The following is an 8756-nucleotide window of genomic DNA, read 5'->3' as shown; positions in this document are numbered from 1 at the left end:
GTCTGAAAATTATGCTGGCTGAGATTCAAAACCCTCAAATTCTCTCTTTTTTTAATTAAAAAAATTTTTATTTATTTTTTTTTGGCTGTGCTGGGTCTTTGTTGCTTTGCATGGGCTTTTCTCTAGTTGTAACAAGCAGGGACTTCTCATCCTTGTGGCATGTGGGTTTCTCCTTGTGGTGGGCTCTCTTGTTGCAGAGCACAGGTTCTAGACATGCAGGCTTCAGTAGTTTCTGCTTCCAGGCTCTAGAGTATGGGCTCAATAGTTGTGGTGCATTGACTTAGTTGCTCCAAGGCATGTGAGATCTTTCTAGACCAGGGATCAAACCCATGTTTTACTGGCAGGTAGATTCTTATCCACAATGACACCAGAGAGGTCCAAAACCCTCAAATTTTTCATGCAAACTATTACTGCTGTAGGTTCTTGAGGAAGATCTGAGACTGGACATTGATCAGTACAATGCACATTTGTATTATTGAGCTTTGACTCTTGGTAAGTTGGACAAAGACACAGGAATTTCTTTTACTCATCTGATTGTAGGCCTGGACTGTAGCAGAATTGATACCACCTCAGAACTTTTTGCCATCTTGGAACTTTCTCCTAAACCCATGTTTCAAGCTTTTTACCACTCTTATAGTGAGGAAAAGCCCAGAAAATCTAACCTAGGGGTTATAACTCAAGGAAACAAACCATTTTTATCTAATGTGTATTTACTGTTTAAAGAAACCAGTCCATCCCTAGGGCTTCTTGGAAAGTTTTTTATTTTGTTTTGACTTTTTCTGCCAAGTAAATGTCAACTCCAAGGTTGGCTGTGATTACAGTTACGCTGGGGAATCTGCAGGAGGCCTGGTGAGTCATTCCTCACTGTTCTTTGTAAGTCAGTTGCTACCTGCATGGTCAGAGTTCTCTCCCCTTTCCCTTAATTCCTTCTCATTTTTGGTGGAGGGAGTTGGGGGGTTGTTGGTAATGGTAGACTGTCCTGGCCAAGTTCTGAGAAACCCCTGTTAAGAATTCTACTTGAGGTAAAACAGGCCCGGAGAGCCAGAGGGCACGCCACACCAGAGGCCGTGAGTCAGTTTTCATTAGATTTCTAAGAAGACGCAACACAAACACACACCCAGGGGCCCATAGCCAGAACCAGCTCTGGTTGCAGAACCAAACCTTTGAGACCAGAGCTCAGCTCAGAGTAGCAGCTTGTTGAGAACAAGACACAGGATCCCGGGCAGTTGTTGCAGGTGATGTCGGGCATCTCTGGCTGATCTTTTACTTTCAGTGTGAAGGGGAGGTTGGATTTGTTTCAGGGCTCCATGACAATGTAAAGCAGACCTGCTGTCATCTGATGTGTATGAAGATCAGGAGGAATAAGGTATGTTGTTTCAAAAGTATAATAATAATAACTACACTTATTTAGAGCTTTGCCACTGTTGTTTTAGTTGCTAAGTCATGTCCGACTTTTTGCAACCCCATGGACTGCAGCTCGCCAGGCTTCCCTGTCCATGGAATTTCCCAGGCAAGAATACTGGAGTGGGTTGCCATTTCCTTCTTATTATGTGATAACTATTCTAAGAAATGTTTACATATCATACTTGATTGAATCTTCACAACAACGCTCTGAGGCTGGTACTATCAGTGTCCCTCATTTTCGGATTCATCCAGAAGTATAAAGAGTATGTGACAGGGTAAGGATTCATTCCAAAGCCCTGAATGTGTGCTTTTAACCACTGTGCTATACTGCTTCTCTTTCACTGCCAAAGGTAGTGGACAGCAGTGATCACCCAGAGAATGGGTATTCATGAGTTGATTTTGTGGTCAGTTGCAAGTGATTTTATCAGATGACTCTGGACAGGTTGAGTGAATAGTGTCTCTCAAAACCTTCATTGCAAAGAAATGACTGCTAAGTAATTAAAATGGGTCTGTCAGTCAGTTATAAAATGTCCTTTCAAGGTTAGTTAGCTCACACACATTGCCTTGTATACTCAATCAAATCCTGAGTCTGAAGAGTTTCTACTTGCTGAACTGTTCATTTGAGGAGAACATCTATGTGTCATTCATTCATTTCTTCATTCAGTAACATACACTGAGTGTCACTTTATGCCAGGCGGTATCCAATTGCTAGTGATGAAAAATGGAAAGATATGACCCTGCCCTTATGTAACTTAAAACCAGGCAAAGAGATGTGCTATTGAGCACTAGGATGATTTCTTTAAAGATGTGCACAAACCTGAGTGAGATCACCAGAGAAGTGACAGTCAGCTTCTTGGGGAGTCAAGGAAGCCTTCTCAGAAGAGGTAGCTTTTGAACTGAGGCTTGGAGAATGAGTGAATTTGTCAGGCACACAATCTAGGAGGACTGTTCCAGGGAGAGCATGTGTAAAGGCAGGGCGCCAGCCTGGAGCTTGGTACGTTCTGAGATCTCTAAGTAGTTCAATATCCGAGATCTCTAAGTAGTTCAATATTGCTGGCTTGCAAAGAGCAAGGCAGGAAATGACAGATGAGACTTGACATTTCGGCAGTGGCCAGATCTTGAAGTTCTTTGTACGCCAAGTAAAGGCATTTACAGTTTACTCTGTAGACACTAGGGAAGCATTTTAAGGGCTTTAAGCCAGGGTTTCATGGTTAGATCTTTCACATCGGAAATCTGAGTTTGGCAGCAAGCGTAGAAGATGGATTGGAGGAAGCTGATAGGAGAGGCAGGGGGCCAGGAGGAGTGTGAAACTGCCCTACTTTGGGGAGTTTCTTGGCATTGGAGATAGCAGTTGTCTTGAGCTTTCCCAATGGGTCTGGGTCAGACCTCAATGAATTGCAGAGTTCAATATTGTATGAGATCAGCAAGGAGGTACAAGGAAAGAGTAGAGAGTCAGTTTCAGCCAAGGGTGTACAGGGTAATAGGCAGAGTTGGAATTTGAGCCCAATGTGTTTATAGTGTGCAAAGTCTTCTCAGCCATCCACTACATTTGGATGACAGCACTGTCATCCTCAAATGGAAAATTTCACTTTAGTAGCACTGCCATTTTCATCATGATGCCATAGACTCTACTTAGAGGCCAAATCAATCCATAATTCAGTTATTTTTTTTAACTTCAAGGAGTCACTTCCTTTGGATTGTGTCCAAGTGAGATATAGAAATAAGATCTGCTTTGCAGGGAGTGTGTTTGTGTTGTGAATATTAGTGTGAAATGTATTGTTACTTATTTCAGAGAATTATTGATCAGATTACCTGTAGTTTTGTAATATTTCTGTCATAGCGTCCTGCAGTTAGTCGAGAGGAGGTTTATTCCTCTCCTGTCATAGAATATTTTTCATACACGACCACACACAGTATATCCACACACATTCAAAAGGATATTCATATGTATATAAAGATTAAATGTTGTCTGTGGAATTTTCTACATTTTCTGAAAGGCAAAACCTTGATTTGCTGAACTTTGGTCATAAATTAAAGTTCATCTTCTTCAATAAGTTTTTCAAAATACTTAAAACATAAGGCTTATTTTCATGCTGATTCCATTCCATTTGCATTTGTGTTGTATGCAATTCATGTTGTATGTACTTCTACCAGAGAAGTCAGTATTAAAATAAGCACTTCCAGTGAATGCATGAGAAAGGTATTAGACCCTGGCTGATTTTTTTTAACAGGTGTCATCCTGTCAGTATTCTAACCTGATGTGACTAAATCTAAATTGGGCCCCAACTCACGGTCACTTTAGAGGTGATACTAATAATTGGCAAATTTCTTCTAAATAGTTTGCATTGTCTCGATGTTTTTGCTGTTGGGTTCTGTGTGTCTGTAGGCACATGCATAGGCCACATAAAATCTTCTGTAATCTAGACAGCTGCCAGACTCTATTTTCATGTTATTGATTGTACACTCAGGCATCTCGCTTAATAAAACAAGCCCATCTGCAACGAGGTGAGCAAAATGGAAAACATATAGGATGGCTGTGTGCCAGGAAGCTGATATGTACATTCCAGTAAGTTAATGACTCACATACGGTATTGTGTTGACTGTCAGGACTGATGAACCTCAATTGATATCACCTGGTACTGGGTTTTCCTGAATGTTCTATGTCATTTGTTGTCTTCAAAGCTAATTTGAATTTGTGGTAATTTTGCAATGTTATTATTTCAGAAGACGGAGGCATACATGTACAGCAGTATAGGGAGGGAAGAATCGTCTCTTTATTAGGTAACAGAAATAAAGTTATCCCGATGTATAGTGAGGCTTCCCTGGTGGGTTTGATCCCTGGGTTGGGAAGATCCTCTGGAGGAGGAAATGGCAACCCACTCCAGTATTCTTGCCTGGAGAATCCCATGGACAGAGGAGCCTGGCGGGCTGCAGTCCAAGGGGTCGCAAAGAGTTAGACACAACTGAGCAATTGAGCACAAGGACAATGCTTGGCGACCACTGAAAGTGAAAGTGTTAGCCGCCCAGTCACATCCGACTCTGTGCGACCCAGCGGACTGTCGTCCACTAGGCTCCTCGGTCCTTGAAATTCTCCAGGAGTTTCTGGAGTGGGTTGCCATTCCCTTTACCTGGGGATCTTCCCTATCCAGGGATCAAACACTGGTCTCCTGCATTGCAGGCAGATTCTTTACCATCTGAGCCTGCAGGGAAGCCCCCATGGTGACCGTTAGAGAATTATCAATAGAGATTTTGGAGTTTAACTGGCTGTAAAGTTCAGATTCCAGCTTGACCTGGAGCTGTGTGACCTTGAGCAAGTTGTTCAAGTTTTCTGTCCCTCAGTTTGCCTATCCATTAAAAAAAAAAGTAGAATAGATCCTTTCTAGTAGATTATGAGGGCCAACTAAGAAATGCATATAAAGTGTTTGGCACATTGTTTAAATATTTAATAGATATTTCCTCTGGTTAATCAAGTCAACATTTTGATTATCCTTTGCCCCATCAATGAACACTGATGCTATTTAGTTCAGTCAGGCTAATTAATTGTCTGGTTATCATAGGTTATGAAGGTAGAAAAGCTCTCTTCCTAAGTGGGTAGCTTGAACTCAGACTGAGAGAGCATCTTCCCCACCCCAATCAAGCCCCCAAACACTACCCAAAGCGATTCTACTCATTTGTGCTTATAACAGCCAGTGGATGCTAATGGAAAGCATGTAAAATATAAGCACAACATGAATACCAGCTATTCTTACAGCTACTAGAAGTCCATGGTGATTGTGATGGAGGAGGGTGGGGAATTCAGGGCCTCTCTTGAAGCACCTTGTAAAAATGCAATTAACTTTTTTTATCTTTTAAAATCATCATAAAATACATTTTTAAAATGTGAAAAAAGAACATATAAACAACAGATAATTATTCCCAGGACAGAGAGATTTTTTTTTTCAGAGCTGCAGGCAGACCTTGAGGAATTTATCTGCTCACTAAAGAATGCTTTTACATATGAACTAATTTCAGACAGACATAACTCAACTCAGATGACTGAAACAAAATAAAAGTTTTCCTGTGGTATAAAGCAAAGGGGGCTTAATTTTGTTTTCAGATGTTGTGAACTGTGTTGCAATTATTTTTCTATTCCTCATTTCACTTACAGTGTTTTTCAGAGTTTGAATAGCTGTCCTAAAAGGAAGCTAAAATTCAAATTTTATGTGACAGTGCCATGTAGCTTCTTTCTATGTGTTTTAAAAATTAAAACTGGTGCCTGAATATGTGCTCCTGATTAGAAGACTTATGCAAGAGTAAACTAGTGCTAGTGATTACAGAGATCCAACCAGTCCATCCTAAAGGAAATCAGTCCTGAATATTCATTGGAAGAACTGATGTTGAAGCTGAAACTCCAATACTTTGGCCACCTGATGCGAAGAATTGACTCATTTGAAAAGACTCTGATGATTGAAAAGACCCTGAAAGATTGAAGGCAGGAGAAGAAGGGGACGACGGAGGATGAGATGGTTGGATGGCTTCACCGACTCAATGGACGTGAGTTTGAGTAAACTCCAGGAGTTGGTGATGGACAGGGAGGCCTGGCATGCTGCAGTCCAGGGGATCACAAAGAGTCAGACACGACTGAGCCACTGAACTGAACTGAGTGATTACAGACCCTAATGTGCTAAGTCTCCTTGGAGCCCACTCCCACTCCCCTGGCCAAAGGTAACAACTGTTAGCAAAGCTAATCCTATATTTATGTTCTACTTTCTCTGCTGCTTGAATTTGATCATCTGTATCTAGCTGCAAAGTGTCCAGGTTTATTTTCATTAATGGAGTATGTACAAGTGAGCAATCAGTTCAACTTTCTTATTATCTCTGCCATTCTGTGATTTTGTCCTCTTTTCACTCATATGTTTGTGTTTTCTCTGTTTTGTTTTGTGTTTCTGCTTGGTTTAACATGTCAGAAATGTGTTTACTTCAGTGTCCTTTCCAAAGCACACAATCTGGATGTGATCAATCTACTTTGGGGGATATTTTCTATTAGTAATAATAACAATGGTGTTCCAGACAGGTCTGAAGACTAAATGAGATATTATATATAATGACTTGCATGAAGTGAGCACTTAATGAAGGTTATCTCCTTTTGTTATTAGCCTTAAGTCTGACTTTATTCATTCATTATAATTTCAATACTTTCAGCTAATACCATACTTTAGAGTTCATGAAGCCCTTTCACATATTTATTGTGCAGTAGCCTTCCACTGAATGTTTGTGTGCCCCTCCCCCAAATTCATATGTTGAAACTCTAATCCCCAGTGTGCCAATGTGATGGTGTTTGGAGATGGGGCCTTTTGGTAGTAATTGAGTCATGAGGATGGAGCCCTTGTGGTGGGACTAGTGCTTTTATTAGAAGAGACACTAAAAAACTTGCTTCCTCTCGCTCTCCCCGCAGTGTGAGGATATAAGAAAGTACAATGTTCCTATAAAACATCATTCTCTGCACTCAACATTTTCTAGGAAATCCTCAGGAAGACACAGCACAAAGAGTGCATGAGGTAGAAAAACCAGGTTCGTTCCAAACCTCAGGTGAAGGAAGTAATAAGTCTCATCATGAGAACTAAGCATCAAGGATCTGGGGGCATGTCAGCACAATGATTTCCTTAGGAACAACTCCTGTATTCTGTATTTGTTCTTCTATCCTGCCTGTCTACACACACTCACTGGAAGTCCCCTTTCCTTAGCCAGAAGGAAATGCCCATATGTGCATTAATATATAATATTTGTTTTTCTCTTTCTGACTTACTCTGCATGGCAGACTCTCGGTCCATCCACATCTCTACAAATGACCCAATTTCTTTGCTTTTTATGGCTGTATAATATTCTATTGTATGTATGTACTGCATCTTCTTTACCCATTTATCTGTTCATGGACATTTAGGTTGCTTTCATGTCCTGGCTATTATGGTTGACATGTGTACACTACCATGTGTAAAATAGCTAGCTAGTGAAAAGCTACTGCATAGCACAGGGAACTCAGTTCAGTGCTCTGTGATGACCTAGATGGGTGGGATGGGAGAAGGGAGAGAAGTCCAAGAAGAGGGGATATATGTATACATATAGCTGATTCACTTTGCTGTAGAGGGGAAATTATCACAACATTGTAAAACAATTATACTCCAATTTAAAAAAAAAAAAGAAAACTTGAGACAGAAAAAAAATATACATATATTTGAAAAAAAAAAAAAGAGCAAGTGACAAATCAAGCAAGGAAGAAGAGAAAGAGGAAGAGAGTGGAGAAAGCAGAGAATGTCTTTCAGAGAGTATCCCAGACAGCAGCCTTTGAGAAAGGAGTTATGATTCCCATTTTATAGATGGAGAAGCTGAAGAAGGCAGCAAATGGATCATCCACTCAGACCCACTAACTTAAAATTTCTTACTCATTGTACTAAGTCCTGCTTTTCTCCCCACAAAGTATAGGAGTATCTACAATTCCAGATGGATCAGGGATCTCTTTCAACTTCCAGCTCTTACTAGCACACAAAGAGAAAAAGGTTGTGTGGTTGATCCATGGCGGCTGTTTACACAACAAAAGGCTTTACCTAGGGAAAAAAAGTTTCATTTAGTATCATCTTACAAGTAAAACTTATAGTTTGTTGAACAACAAAACTGTGTGGTTAAATATGTTTGAGAGATTATCCACAAAGTGAAAAGATAAGCTTCGTGGTTTATCTATTTCCCTTTGCATTCATGTGAATATAATTTTTCTATATTTACTCTGTAACATTGTTCTTAATTGTGCATCAGGGAAATTGCAAACTCTAAGACTTCATCCCGTGTGTAATTGAGGTCAGCCTCTGCAGAAAACTGGGACATCTCAATTATATAATCCTGCTTCAGTCCACACTAGCCTTATTATTTACAGTTTCAATCTTACCCTATATAGCCCATTTCTAAAACAAGAAATATCATCTGTACTTGTCTTAGATGATTTGCTATTTTAATTAAAATGATTGTAAAGTATTGATACAAGTTAACATTGACAATTTCAAATAAAATAAATTCCTAAATAAAGCAAACCATACATCTTACATGAGACTATCTTTAGAAAACAACTATTTTGATCACATATTCTCTAGTAAGATGTTCACTTTTAGTTCAAATGGTCCAGGAGTCTGAGTATCTTTTATTTCCTGGAGGGATGTATATAGTTGAAATCTGGCACAACCCACTGAATGTCAGTGCACTAGATATAGGGAGAATAACAATGAAGAAAAAGAAAATATATGAAAATAGACAGATGAATTTGGGAAGCTTACCTGCCTTAGGGGATAAGAACCATGAAATAGCTGCTAGCACCCTTGAAAATACTG

General features: G+C 39.9%; 1 long non-coding RNA gene across 1 annotated transcript in view; it reads left to right on the top strand.

The window, feature by feature from the left end:
* The first annotated feature begins 1175 nt into the window (after positions 1-1175).
* Positions 1176-8756, top strand: part of LOC122453964 — a 134471-nt gene continuing 126890 nt past the window's right edge. Inside the window, exon 1 of the long non-coding RNA XR_006273244.1 lies at positions 1176-1366. This is a non-coding gene — a long non-coding RNA (uncharacterized LOC122453964). The remainder of the gene's footprint in view (positions 1367-8756) is intronic.

The sequence above is a fragment of the Cervus canadensis genome, chromosome 15 (genome assembly GCF_019320065.1).
Source record: "Cervus canadensis isolate Bull #8, Minnesota chromosome 15, ASM1932006v1, whole genome shotgun sequence".
NCBI classification, from domain to species: Eukaryota; Metazoa; Chordata; class Mammalia; order Artiodactyla; family Cervidae; genus Cervus; species Cervus canadensis.
Note: the sequence above shows the minus strand (reverse complement) of the source record. Positions and strands in the feature narration are given on the sequence as shown.